This window comes from Mobula hypostoma, chromosome 7 (genome assembly GCF_963921235.1).
Source record: "Mobula hypostoma chromosome 7, sMobHyp1.1, whole genome shotgun sequence".
NCBI classification, from domain to species: domain Eukaryota; kingdom Metazoa; phylum Chordata; class Chondrichthyes; order Myliobatiformes; family Myliobatidae; genus Mobula; species Mobula hypostoma.
In genome coordinates this window covers 151,986,799-151,998,953 of record NC_086103.1, presented here as the reverse complement: position 1 = coordinate 151,998,953, position 12,155 = coordinate 151,986,799, and positions in this window count along the sequence as shown.

The following is a 12,155-nucleotide window of genomic DNA, read 5'->3' as shown; positions in this document are numbered from 1 at the left end:
TTTATTTTCAAATTGCTTCTGCTATTAATGCTACAGTTTCAATATTTATGATGTGGGAGACATTAATATAGATATTCCTATAGAACTGACCCAAAGTCCCAAGGAAGATTTCCATTTGCCTACTGTCTTTTACATCCATTTCGGGACATCCAGTGATGTTTGTTTGAAATGCATTCATGGTTGTAATGCAGAAAATGCAATTGTTGGTTTTACACAAAAAGAGTACACAAGTAGCAATGATTATTAAGTAAGAGGATAATCTGTTTTGGTAATAATGAACAGGATGTTAATCAAGATATCCAAAATAATTCCCCTACTTTTCTTCTGAATAGTGATGGCCAATCTCTAACACCATTGGTGCACATGTTTTTTCTGTGGGCCAAATCTAGTCCATGAATTCCTATCTTTCGTTCTTTTTAGGAGCCTCTGACATGACAACATTGGGTTGGGTACTGATCAGCTCAGCTTCTTTCCATCCAGCCTTGAATTCTAACACTTCAGCTTACTACCTGTTGTAGCCTTCTACAACAGAAACTTACAACAAACCTTGCAAATCTAACAGTTGGTTAGGAAACACCATATGATCAGCACTGTGGGAGAATGTAATCTATTCCAAACCATTCAGTTTTATCACTGATATATTATATTTCCCTAGGATAAATATATCTAGTACATGAGGGCGTGCATTTAAAGTGAGAGAGGATAAGTTCAAAGGAGATGTGTGGAGCAATTGTTTTTACATGGAGTGTAGTGGGTGCATGGAATGCACTGCAAGGGTTGGTAATGGAGGCAAATATGAAAGGCATTTAAGAGGATCTTAGATATGCACATAAATATGCAGGGATAATGACACTATGCAGGTAAAATCGTTTTGTTTAGATAGGCATTTAGTTGAAAGATTAGTTAGTTGAGCAGAGCATCATGGGCTGAAGGGCCTGTTCCTGTGCTGTGCTGTTCTATTATCTTCCTCATGACTGCACATGATCTCCAAATAATGGTCAAACCCAGCAGCAATAAGTTTATAGCTTAAGTTCCATGTCTAGCAGAGGTCCAGTACTCTGCATCAGCAGAAAGTCAACATCAGTAGGTTTAGTCTACACGCATCCCACCAATGCTGTTTCTAGAGCAACTTGGTGGTGGTTTGGGAAAGATATATAGTATATTTGTCCAGGTACAAAAGATACGTGAATACCATCGGTGGTTAGATCTTCTACAGGTGCACTGACTGTTGTAAATTTGCAAGATTAAAAAAAGAAATCCTGTACCTTTCTATCCCATATTCTCATAACTGGAAAATTATTTGTTGTCCACTTGTTTTGCTCTGTGGTTTGGTGCTACGGATCCAGAGGGTCGTTCATTTGTCCTCTGTCATATCAATGTTAATATGTTTTGCAAAGATAAAATACTGCAGATGCTAGCTACCTGAAATAAAAACAGAATGTTGGAAATACTCATCACATTAAGCAGCATGCGTGGAGACTGGAACAGACTTAATAGTTTAGGTTGATGACTTTTGATCAGAACTGATGATAGTTATTGACCTGAAACAGCTTTATTCTAATGGTCACTTGAGCATCTGACCATTAAAAAACACCTTGAGTTTCCAAATTAATGAAATGCTGAACACCCAGAATTTCCGTGTTGTCCCATATGCTACCACAGACATCATGCCCATTCCAAACCCTCCCCATCACCAAAGACTTGCCTTTCAGATGTGGTGTGTCCAGGGAGGCGACTTAGCAAATTCCAAAAGTAAATGTCCTGTCCTGTTCTTTGCACTGACAAGTTGACTTGTGCTCGGTCATGTGCTGGCGCTAGAGTTTTAGTTAAATTCCAGCCGCAGCCCAAGTCTTCTTTCAACCCAAGCTCGGAGGACCACAGTCAGAAAGCCTGGAAGTTGTCGATAACCCGAGTTATATAGAGCTGCATGCGTGTATTGGAAGAGGGCGATGGCAATGGAAAAAAGATGGATGACATGAACTGGATGTTCACCAAACAGAAATTCTGGGACTTTCAGCAGCTTGAACTAGAAACAAAGGTATTTCCCATTGACTGCCCAGCAGAAACAATTTGAAGTAAAACATGTGGTTGGTCATGGTCGAAGTAGAGATTTTGTATTATTGTTGAAACCAGTGAGGTATACAACATCAAAGATGGGATGTTGTTTTGATATAATCTGCAGTGGCTGTTGGGGCCTTGGCATCAAAGATTACTTTCAAATGTAAATCAATAACTCATTTCCCATGCATTTTAAATAAGGAAATATTACTATTACTTGGTTGCAATATCAATAGTACTAGATTATCTAATATTCTAGAAGTCTGCCTCAAAAAGTAGGTGAATTGTCAGGTTGTGTGTAGTAGAGTCCAAGGAAACTATTGGGATTGTCAATCAGGCTGAGCAATATACCTGGGAGAAACAGGTGAGGCCTGGACTGAAAAATAGTGGAGTGCTACAGTACTTAACATTTACAATTTCAGGTAGCCCATGCTCCCTGTGCTCCTTTCCCTTTATTTTTAGGTTATCCTCTTCCTCTCCACCCAAATCACCCAATGCAATTGCCCTGCCCCACATGGTTCCATCTGCCTATCACGCACACATTCTATGTACTGGTTCCACTATCCCTTTCTCCATTTGGTTCCATTTGCACCTTATCCCTCCCTAACCTGGTTTTACTTATTACATCCCTTATTTATCAGATTTCAGTGTCTGCACCTTTTGAATTTCCACATCACCTCTACCACCACCGGCCCTTCCCCCACCTGGCTTCCTTTGACCATTATCTCCCTCCTCACCCTATCCTACCTATTGCCTGCCAGCCCCTGCCTCATCCCTTCCTCTCACCTCCTTGTTTGAGCTATCTCCCCTCTACACTGTCGGTTCTGAGAGTGAAGGAAGTGAGCCTGACAACAACAGACTTCCTGTCAGCTTTTCCTGCTCTCTGATGCCAGACTCCATAAAGTAGCCTTGACAATGGCAGCCAAATTTTGTCTCATCTGGCTGTTTTATTGTCTGAAAGATCCAGTGAAACTTGACCAAAACATGGACTAGAGTGGGATATTGCAGCACATGACAGTACGGGTGTAACCTACACCATTTAAATGTTGTGACAGCAGAGCACGAGTATACATCCCAAAAGCTATGATTGACTCACCTTTGTGAAGTAAGGATAATTAACTAAGGAATGAAAAGCATGAGCAGAATCTTCGATCACCTTAATGAAATGGCTTCACCTCAAATAACCTGCACAAATAGATCAACACATCAGACAGAACAAAACCTTCGGTTGCAAAAGGAGCTTTCTGGTACGATGAATCAGAATCTACTCACACAGAAGTTTTTAAGTTTTATTGATCTTCCATGTAGGCTTGAAAACTCAACAGTGATGCATGTCTTCAGCTGCCCTTGCTGCTGGAAGTTGGTCCTCTCCTTGAATGAGACACTAAATGCTTAAAATAAGCTTGTGTCCTTGATGGGCTGGCTATTGACTGTAAGGTCACAGGCCGTGTGCTTGAAGTCTTGATGAACATGCTTGATTATGCTACTGAGGTCATTGTCTGGGAGCCAGTGATTATAGGACAGACCTTAACATCCTGAGGGAATCTCAGCTCTCACATTTCCAACAGGATCCTCATAGTACAGGGTAAGCTAGTGTTGCCTAGAATGCACTACTGAAAAAATAGTCACCAGACACCATTAATCCAACAAATAGATGTTAGGAGTAGGCCACTCTGTCCTTTGACCACAGCACCAGTATCTTGCAGAACAGGGAGCTGATGTTCCCAGGAATCAGCCTGCTGTTAGTTCAAGGTTAACTGAATTCCAGAGGGCTGTGGAAACCTGCACCCTCAAGCATCATATTTCCTCAGCTTGTCTGGAATAGAAAAATGAATTACTTCTGAGTGTCCCTTAGTCTGTCACAAACTCCCAAGAAAATGGATTCTGTCTTTCCTAGTCGTCTCATGAAGCTCTTTGGCAGGCTGGACAATGCTCCAAGTAGTTTAGAGCGCTTACCCAACTGCAGCTATATTTTATTAGGAGTTTGAAGAGATTTGGCATGTCAACAAATACACTCAAAAGCTTCTATAGTTGTACCGTGGAGAGCATTCTGACAGGCTGCATCACTGTCTGGTATGGAGGGGCTACTGCACAGGACCAAAAGAAGCTACAGAAGGTTGTAAATCTAGTCAGCTCCATCTTGGGCACTAGCCTACAAAGTACCCAGGACAGCTTTAGGGATCAGGGTCTCAGAAAGGCAGCGTCCATTATTAAAAACGTCCAGCACCCAGGACATGCCCTTTTCTCACTGTTACCATCAGGTAGGAGATACAGAAGCCTGAAGGCACACACTCAGTGATTCAGGAACAGCTTCTTCCCCTCTGCCATCCGATTCCTAAATGGACTTTGAAGCTTTGGACACTACCTCACTTTTTTTAATATACAGTATTTCTGTTTTATGCACATTTTAATAATCTATTCAATATATGTAATTGATTTACTTGTTTATTTATTATTTTTTGTTTTATTTATTATTTTTTTCTCTCTCTGCTCAATTATGAACAGCTGCTGCTAAGTTAACAAATTTCATGTCACATGCCGGTGATAATAAACCTGATTCTGATTCTGCCTTTTAAATTGCTCCCTATTTGAAATCCTTCCAACTATTTCAATTAAGCCAGTGGTCCCCAAAGTGGGCGATATTGCCTCTCTGGGTGCTGGTGGGAAATTCTAAGGAGGTGATAAAGATAAACTGGGTGGTACAGGGTGCTCAGAAGCAAGGAGGGTTGCTGAGGGATTACAGGCTTAATTTAAGAAATGAATTACTTATTATAAGCACTTGATCGATCGTCCATGCTTCATAATTGATTACAATGATCACATAATCATCTCCTCTCTTGTTAACCCACCATTAGCTTAGATTTTGCAAACGTTGCACATTCTCGCTTAGGCTTTGCACATTATATTTGTTGAAGAGCAATGTGGCACTTCTGTATTTAGCAAATAATAGGAAATCTGGACTGAAGAATTCTTGTTACTTCTGGGCTCAACCTGCGCATTGTTGCCATTCACTACTGTAGTATAGTGTTAGCTAGTACGATTCCCATACTCTAATCATGCAGTGACACAATTCCTGTGAATTAGGGTATGGTTTTCACTGGGGTAAATTTCAGAGTATGCCCTTTTGAGTGGTGTTGACCGCATCTTTTCTAGCCCACGACCCATCTGAGATACTGGTACCCCTCTTTATGTGCCTTCAGACCGAAAGACTGGTTTTGCCAGAGCAATGATGATGTCATAACTTTCCCCTTTATTGATCTCAGCCCTTGAGGTTGGGCTTAAACAATAGGTGATTGACTGTGGTTATTAATCCATAACGAAAATTGCAGAAGCAGACCAAATGAAAAAGGAGTGTAGACATTACAGTGTGGAGTATCTGAAATAGAGATTTATACCAGCAACAAGCAACCAACAGCAGCCAATGTGTTGTGTGAAATATTTTTAAATGAGGCAATTGTTGTTTTGTTTGGCAGGTGTTTTTCTCTTCACACTTCTAATTGTTTCTTGTCAAGCCACTCCTCCAGCTCATGGCCACGTCGATGGACCGTGGCAAAGATTATTTTGAGAGCTTCATATTGAGAATGAGGACCAGTTTGAATATTTTCTGTTGCACACAGAAGTCAGAAAGCCCTCAAATGGAAACTGCCTGAGACACTTTGTTGCACTATTTGAATCTGTGGTAAAATTTTGTGAAGATGAATACTTCACTCAGTAATGAAGTCAAAAATATTAGGCATGATATTGCTTATTTGTCAGAATTATTCTCAAAGTTTAATGAAATCAATCTCCAATTACATGCATCTTATCAAAGGCAAGTTAGAGTTCTCTCTACATTTCTGTAGTGTGGTTAGCACGACACTTTACAGCATAGGCAACTCAGGTTCAGTTCCTGCCACTACCTGTAAGGAGTTTGTACATTCTCCCCGTGACCACATCGGTGTCCTCTGGGTGCTCCGGTTTCCTCCCACAGGCTAAACTATACTGATTGGTAGGTTAATTGGTTGTTGTACGTTGTCTCATGATTAGGCTAGAGTAAAATTGGGGGATTGCTGGACGGCGTGGCTTGACAGGCTGGAAGGGCCTATTCTGCACTGTATCTCAATAAAATAAAAACCCTATTTAACCCTAAAGGTTAATTTGCAGATTGAGTTGGTGGTGAGGAAGGCAAATGTAATGTTAACATTCATTTTGAGAGTACTAGAATATAAAAGCAAGGATGTAATGTTGAGGCTTTATAAGGCACTGGTGAGGCCTCACTTGGAGTATTGTGAGCAGTATTGGGCCCTAATCTAAGAAAGGATGTGCTGACATTGAAGAGGGTTCAGACAAGGTTCACGGAAATGATTCCAGGATTGAAATGGTTATCATATGAGGGGAGTTTGATGGCTTTGGGCCTGTACTCACTGGAATTCAGAAGAGAGGGTGGGGGGTATCTCATTGAAACCTATCAAATGTTGAAAGTCCTTGATAGAGTGGATGTGGAGAGGATGTTTCCGATGGTGGGAGAGTCCAAAACCAGAGGAAACAGCCTCAAAATAGAGGGACATCCATTTAGAATGGAGATGAGAAGAAATTTCCATAGCTAGAGAGTGGTGAATCTGTGGAATTTGTTGCGACAAGTGGCTGTAAAGGTCAAGTCATTGGGCATATTTAAAACAGAGGTTGATAGGTTCTTGATTAGTCAGAGCATAAAGGGTTATGGAGGGAAAGGCAGGAGATTGGAGCTGAGAGGGAAACGGATTGGCCATGATGAAATGGTGGAGCAGACTCGATGGGCCAAATAGCCTAATTCTGCTCTGATATCTTATGGTCTTATGGTTTAAAAGCAACATTGACCATCATGACCTTTCTGAGTTTCTAAGCCTCTGAGTTGGAAGAGAAAGAAAGAATACCAGATGATGATCTTCAAGTATTCTTTACCCACTGGGGTGATCGGCATAAAGACATGTCAGAGAGATTCCAGGATCTTCTCTGGATCCAAATTCCAGATTGGGTAATAAATCCATTCCTGAACACTTGTAATAAGGAAATAATAGAAAGGAGGGATCTCACTACAAAATACCTTTTGAAGCTGAGATTCAAAAAATCATATCAAGATGATTGGTTGTAGGAGGACATCTCTGAATGCTATCCTGCACTGTGGAAAAAAGTCAAGATGTTCTTTATTGCCATTCCAACTTCATATTTAGTGGAGCACAGTTTCAGTGCAGTCACCCAATTTCTTTCAAAGCAACAAAACAGACTGCAATTTACCAGACATGGGGATCTGAGATTCCTTCTGAGTGACGTTCAGCCTGATGTTGATATTGCTGCGCCAGACCCATCCATCTCATTGAAAGGTGAAAAAGCAATGAAGGAGTGAATAGCTGGGCTACTAATGTACACTCTAAAATTGTTGATAAAAATTGCTTTTACTGTAATTAAATAAAGAAATAATTTTATTTTTTGCTATAAATAGATTTAAATAATATTTGCAATAATTATGTGCATTTCCTATTTTCTTCCACTGTGCATCATTAATCAAAATTTTTTTAGTTTTTATGTAATGGGTGAGAGGGGTGCTGGGAATCTCGTCTGGGAGCTAAGGGGATGGTAACACAAAAAGTTTAGTTATTAAACTCTACTGACTGGAGTTCATCACTGTGGAGCCAAGACAGTAATTTCCCTTCCTCTTCTGCCAAACATCACAACCTTTTTTTATGCCATGGAGCCTTACCATTAACTGAGCAGTCTATGTACCCCTGGCTGGGAACCCCTGCTCTAATCTAACCACTTACTACTATCTGAGTTGGTGCTGTATGGAGATAAGTACCCTTGCAAATTGGGTACTCGTCTTTTGCATCAATCATCTACACCCACTCTGTAAAAGGTACCTTTGGTTGCCACGAGGCATCGGGCTGCAGCTTGAAGCTCTCTGCCCTGTCTCTCTGTGGAAGATCTCAGGAAGGATGCACGTTAAATCTTCCTGCAACAGTGTTCACCTGGAAATGTTACTACTGCACCACACATGCCTTGTAACTGCCTACAGAATGCTGGCTGTGTGTGCAGCCTGCATCCTTATGCAAATATTGACCTGGAGATTTTTGAAGATGCTGTTTGTTCATTGTGTTAGGTACAGGAGGTACCTAATAAAGTAGCCTCAATGTAGTTAGCTCTGGTAAGGTGGAAGCTGAATTTATAGAGTGTATAAAAGATAATTTTCTGGAACAGTATTCTGAAGAACAAAAGAGCGTACAGGTTTTTATAGATCTTGTATTGTTGCCAAAAGGCTTTTAGCAACTGTCCTTAATTTGATATAAAACTGAAAGTGATTTAACTCAACCTGAAACCAGGGTCTTAAATCTAAATAAAGCAAGCAATGAATCTACAAGGTCTGGGCTGAGCTGATTAAAATGTAAAGAATGAATGCATAGTTTACTAGTAATATATGTACCTTTAAGGCAAAAAAGAGAGAAAGTGATCCAGTTGTAACTTTCAAGAGAAGTTGTATTTGATCAAAGGCTTATAACATTGCCAACAAAAGCAAACTTTCCCGAATTGAGCAAATCCAGCAAGGTGTTGAAAAGGAAAGAAAAATAATGTATGACAGTAGACTAGTGAAAAATATAAAAATAAGATCCCTTACAAACTGAGACAGAAGAAACTATATTGAGGAAAATTTGTTTCTGTCATTGCACTAACATAGCAGAGTTTATTTGTTATTTTTCACTTGGAAAATGATAACAGGTTTGGGCAGAGTCAGCATGAGAATATGAAAAAATAATTTCTAAGAAACCTGTGGAAAATTTTGAGCTCGTAACTAGCAGAATAAACAAAGGTGAATCGTTTGATGTGGTGTATTCGTATTTGAACATGGTGCTTGCAAGATATTACTAAATAAAGAAGTGTACAGAGTAGAGACACATAGATACACAGTATTGGGAGTAATTTACTAGCATGGATTAAAGATTGTCATGTAGTTACTATAATCCGCTCTACCTGTTCCGACCATGGGGTACACATCTACAGTTATTCCATTTATCAGCACTTGCCCATGGTCTACTGTGCCTTGGCAAATCAAGTATTCATAAAATGTTGTGAGTGCCTGCTTCTGCCACCTTCTCAGGTAATTCATCCTCTGTGAGAAAAGGATATTCCGTCTCTAAGACTCTTACTCCTCTCCTTAAATCTCTGCCATCTAGTCTTGAAAACCTCTTCCTTGGGGGAAAAGATTCTTCTTGTCTTCTATTTGTGTCTCTCATAATTTGTCCACCTCCATCTGGTCCCTCTTAGTCTCCTCTGCTTCAAGGAAAGCAAACCTAGCCTATCCATTCTCTCTTGAGAACTGAAACATTCTTTCCAACCAATAAAGTGGAACCAAAACCTCCCTGCTTTTATTATACTCTTATTAGCCCTGGCTAGTGAAAGCAGGCATTCTGCAAACCTTCCTCGCCACTCTATTTAATCAATTCATTTCTGGCAGAAAACAGAGTTGGAACAAACAAGGTTTAAAGTACGAGGTAGGAGGTTTAGGAGGGATCTGAGAGGGTTTCATTCACAAAGAGGGTGGTTGGAGTCTGCAGTTTTCTGCCTGAAGAGATGTGGAGGCATCTAGACAAGTACTTTAATTGCCAGGGCATGGAAGACCTAAGGTAGATAGAACATAAAACATAGAATAGTACAGCACAGTACAGGTCCTTCGGCCCACAATGTTGTGCCGACCCTCAAATCCTGCCTCCTATATAAGCCCCCACCTTAAATTCCTCCATATACCTGTCTAGTAGTCTTTAAACTTCACTAGTGTATCTGCCTCCACCACTGACTCAGAAAGTGCATTCCATGTACCAACCACTCTCTGAGTAAAAAACCTTCCTCTAATATCCCCCTTGAACTTCCCACCCTTGACCTTAAAGCCATATCCTCTTGTATTGAGCAGTAGTGCCCTGGGGAAGAGGCGCTGGCTATCCACTCTATCTATTCCTCTTAATATCTTGTACACCTCTATCATGTCTCCTCTCATCCTCCTTCTCTCCAAAGAGTAAAGCCCTAGCTCCCTTAATCTCTGATCATAATGCATACTTTCTAAACCAGGCAGCATCCTGGTAAATCTCCTCTGTACCCTTTCCAATGCTTCCACATCCTTCCTATAGTGAGGTGACCAGAACTGGACACAGTACTCCAAGTGTGGCCTAACTAGTATTTTATAGAGCTGCATCATTACATCACGACTCTTAAACTCTATCCCTCAATTTATGAAAGCTAACACCCCATAAGCTTTCTTAACTACCCTATCCACCTGTGAGGCAACTTTAAGGGATCTGTGGACATGTACCCCGAGATCCCTCTGCTCCTCCACACTACCAAGTATCCTGCCATTTACTTTGTACTCTGCCTTGAAGTTTCTCCTTCCAAAGTGTACCACCTCACACTTCTCCGGGTTGAACTCCATCTGCCACTTCTCAGCCCACTTCTGCATCCTATCGATGTCTCTCTGCAATCTTTGACAATCCTCTACACTATCTACAACACCACCAACCTTTGTGTCGTCTGCAAACTTGCCAACCCACCCTTCTACCCCCACATCCAGGTCGTTAATAAAAATCACGAAAAGTAGAGGTCTCAGAACAGATCCTTGTGGGACACCACTAGTCACAATCCTCCAATCTGAATGTACTCCCTCCACCACCACCCTCTGCCTTCTGCAGGCAAGTCAATTCTGAATGCACCTGGCCAAACTTCCCTGGATCCCATGCCTTCTAACTTTCTGAATAAGCCTACCGTGTGGAACCTTGTCAAATGACTTACTAAAATCCATATAGATCACATCCACTGCACTGCCCTCATCTATATGCTTGGTCACCTCCTCAAAGAACTCTATCAGGCTTGTTAGACACGATCTGCCCTTCACAAAGCCATGCTGACTGTCCCTGATCAGACCATATGATCAGACTATAAATGTCTATAGATCCTATCTCTAAGAATCTTTTCCAACAGCTTTCCCACCACAGACGTAAGGCTCACTGGTCTATAATTACCCGGACTATCCCTGCTACCTTTTTTGAACAAGGGGACAACATTCGCCTCCCTCCAATCCTCCGGTACCATTCCCGTGGACAACAAGGACATAAAGATCCTAGCCAGAGGCTCAGCAATCTCTTCTCTCGCCTCGTGGAGCAGCCTGGGGAATATTCCGTCAGGCCCCGGGGACTTATCTGTCTTTATGTATTTTAACAACTCCAACACCTCCTCTCCCTTAATATCAACATGCTCCAGAACATCAACCTCACTCATATTGTCCTCACCAGATAAATGGGATCAGTGTAGATAAATACACTGAGTGGGCATAGATACTGGAGATTAAGGGGCTGTTTTGTGCTGCATGACTTATATCTCTTTAGATGTAATAAGTGGGGGAAGAGAGGAAGGATGAATCTCTACTTTGGGTGATTTAATCCACCACTTAAATCATCCAGTAAATCTGGACCTATCCAAGAACTCAACATTCTCCAGTAACTGGAAGAGTGCTTCTGCTGATGTTTGTGTGCTGATGGGGTGCAGCTGAAACAGAGAGGGTGAAAAGTATACAGAGCAGCAAGGTAAAAGTAGGGGGAAAGAGACACACAGCAGCAGCTATGAAACATGGGAGAGAAGCAACATCTCCTAATTGCAACGTGATGCCGGGGAGTTTCTCGTCTTTGATTTTTAACTGCTCAGGCATGAACAAATAGGGTTAAAATAAGCTGTGAATTCACTAGATTTTACAAACTATCTTGGCGTTGAAGTGCAGTACTGTCTGTATATTATTAGATATTCCAGTCAACAGATTGACCAGGGCGAGCAGAAGATATCAATGCTGCATTTCAGTTACATGAATGAGTGAAGGTCAATTGTGTAAAGTGATACATGTCAATTCGGGGAAGTTGAGAATGTGTCACATAATATACAACCATGTAGATAGCAAACAATGTTTGAAAGTAGTTTGGATAAGAGGGATTATTCATTGCAAGTTGTATAATCAAGCCTCAGGGTGCAGTGTTGGTTGTACTCGTATCTCAATATTGCTACATGATTTGTTCATAAATTTTGTTTATTTCTTACTGAAAATACTGGGACTCAAG